The 3225-nt window shown below is 40.9% G+C and overlaps 1 pseudogene; it reads left to right on the top strand.

Moving 5' to 3' along the window:
* Positions 1-2487: 2487 nt before the first annotated feature.
* On the top strand, positions 2488-2743 carry LOC126029725 (barrier-to-autointegration factor-like; annotated as a pseudogene).
* The last annotated feature ends 482 nt before the right edge of the window (positions 2744-3225 follow it).

The raw sequence follows: 3225 nt of genomic DNA, 5'->3' as shown, positions 1-3225 counted from the left end.
TTTTGGGGAGGGCTTCCACAGAGTTTTAGCAATCCAGGGCCCCCCACTGAGCCAAGAAGCTCAGGTAACAAAGGAGCAAGGAAGATGCAATAGAGTCCCCCAGTTCTTTTGGGACATAGGTTAATGATTCTGATGACCACAGAGATTACAGTTAGTTACGGAGGTTACGTGTAGCAGATGCAGAAACTCTGCACGGAAATAGCGAGGGTGCAAGGAGGGGAGATGAATGTCCATGACCCAATCCCACTGAAAGTCGTCCAGCAAAAGAGACTAAATGCATGCTCCTATAGATTTGGCTACCGAGAGCCAAATCAGAGACAAAGAAGGGCCACGAACGAATGGGGTTGTCAGAAGCAAGGGTGGAAAATGAGCAAATCCCAGAACAAAATTACCAGCATGAAAAAAGCCTGGGTCGATAAGAAAGCAAGTTATCTAAAAGGGAAGCGATAATGATTGACAAGAGAATTAATTTTATGAGATGTCCTAGAACTGAGCCTTAAGATAGGGGTATATGAATTGTAAGATAGAGAAAGGAACAGAAATATGATGAGAAGACTCTGGATCTTGTGCACATGACAAGTTAATCTTTATCAATCAGCAATAAAGAACATTGATTTTGATCTGAATGTACTGTCACAGTCTTCCACAGTCATCCAGAAAAACTTCCTAAGTCCCTGCTCCCCAAAGAACCGGTCCAAAGGGAAAGAAGCTCACTGCTGCCCTCTGGTTAAAACAAATCAATGCAACAAACTTAAAACAGACATTCTACTATCCTTCAACTGCCCTCACTAAATGATGAATACCATTATTAAGAAAAAAAAATCAAAATATTTTAATGTGGCTTGTTTATATATTTAAGCTCAAAAAACAGTTGGGATTCACAGGGGAAAGGAAAATTTTCCTTATATATTTGTTTGCTTTGTTTTTGGGCTAACTCCTGACTCTGCCCTCAGAGATAACAAATTTGGTGGGTTTTTTTTTTTGTTTGTTTGTTTGATTCTCTAAATTGGCCTTTCTCTTAAGTCTCACTCATGGATAATTGGGAGAAAAACAAAATATTAGTTCAATTAAGAAATTCATCATTTTAATAGTCTCAGGCTATCGCTTATCTTTGAGGGGTTCCAGGAGCAGCATGGTGGGCATTTATGGTGATATTCAGTCAGTTGTGAAGGCCTAATGGTTCAGTATTGATGACATGCATTTCTGGAGGCTGGGAGGTAGCCACTACACTGAAACCTAACAGTGTTCAGAAGATCCTATGGTGCCAGAGACTAAGGAGCCTGGTGCCTATGGTGCCTATGGTGCCAGAGACTATGGTGCCAGAGACTAAGGCGTAAACTCCTGCCCTTTGAGCTATATCTCTGGGTCCCCTCAGGCTACCTTACAAAAAAAGAGTAAAAGCTTTAAGAACCTCACTTGTTGTAGCGTCAGCATATTATATCCCCTTCACATATCTCCATGCCCACAAGTATTTCAAGAAAATTTCAATTGTGGGATCTCTCTACATGTGGAGATCCAATTGAATCTTTATTTTTATTGTTCCCTTTAATAACTGCAATAAAATAAATTTCTGTTATTTAAACCATGCAGTCTATAATACTTTGCAATGCTACTCTAAACAAATTGACAGCATCTACTAATTAAGTTTCTTCAAACATGCATCACAGAGAATTTGGTCATTAGTTCTGTGATAATGATAGACAATATTTTATAAAGATTTCTTTAAATATAAATATAGCAATGTTAATGTATGTTAATAAGATAAATAATGAAAAGTATCTGCTCTCTTAGACATTATTAAGAAAATAAGAAGGCAAGTCATGGAATTACTAAAAATGAACAGTCATCCAAAGAGGGCAAAGAGCTCTAAAAAGAACCTTAAGAAAATGAGCAACTTGATTTACAAAAAAAGACAAAAGACCTAAATAGACACCTCATCAAAGAAGAGAAGCAGACGGTAAATAGACATAAAATGCTTAAATTATTTTTACAATGCACATCATTAATACAACGTGCATTTAAACAACAAATAAGTGTCATCACGTATCTATCAGAATGACTAAAATCAAGAATACTGCTACTGCCAGGTGCTGGTAAGAATACCAAGAAATAGAAACGCTCACTCATTACATGCTAAGAGGCATGTAATATGTTCACTCACTTGGGAAGAGTTTTAATTGTTTTCTTCAAAGCTACCCAGACGCACACCAGAGGAATAAACAATTGTGTTCCTTTATATTTACTCAATGAGCTGAAATGTATTTCCCCACAAAAATCTGTACATAAATAAATTATAGGAACTTTATAATTTCCCAATCTTGGAAACAACAAAGATGCCATTCTGTAGGTGATTTGATAAACTATATTCATGATCTTCAGAAAATACAACAGGAAGAAAGTTCTAGCGTTTTGAGGCAGAGGCAGGAGCAGCCGGCTGGCGGGAGGAACTGCTAAGTGAAGCGGAGTTGTAGATCCAGCCCCATTGGGATGCGCACGTCCCAAAAGCACTGAGACTTCGTGGCCGAGCCCATGGGGAGAAGCCCGGGGATCGGCGAAGTCCTGGGCAGGAAGCTGGAGGAAAGAGGCTTTGATAAGGCCCGACGTGGTCCCCGGCCAGTTTTTGATGCTAAAAAAAAGGACGAAGACTCTCCGGGAGTGACTCAAGGACACCTGCGGAGCCAACGCCAAGCAGTCCCGGGACTGTTTCGGATGCCTGCGGGAGTGGTGCGATGCCTTCTTGTGATGCTCCAGGGGGCCCCCCAGTCCCCAGCCTGGACTCTGAGTCTGCAGTAAATGGGGGCTCCTCCCCTGCCCTCCACAGATGCTGCTCACTTGGATGAGCTCCAGGGACTATGGAGAATCCTGACCCGTCACCAGGCCCTTTGCTGGGTTCTCACTCTTGCATGCCTCCCCTCCCCTCCCGGTGTCATGTTGTGGACGCAGACCTGCTTTCCTGACTGGATTCCGGGCCCCTGCCCCTCACACCCACACTCATCTTTGGTCTCTTAGGTGCCTGTCACTGGCCTTTTTATAGTATTTTTCAGTCAATAAAGTCAGTGGCCTTGAAAATTTTTTTTAAAAAATTAAAAAAAAAGAAAAACACAACAAACCCAATGATTTCAACAAGAGAATTATATTTTCTAGGACCTGTAAGTACAAGATCAAAGTCCTGAAAAAAGTTGTTAAAGTATATCAGCCCTATTCTATTAGAACCCCATATTTATG

This window comes from Suncus etruscus, chromosome 15 (assembly GCF_024139225.1).
Source record: "Suncus etruscus isolate mSunEtr1 chromosome 15, mSunEtr1.pri.cur, whole genome shotgun sequence".
Classification (NCBI taxonomy): Eukaryota; Metazoa; Chordata; class Mammalia; order Eulipotyphla; family Soricidae; genus Suncus; species Suncus etruscus.
This window is presented reverse-complemented; position numbering and strand designations above follow the sequence as displayed.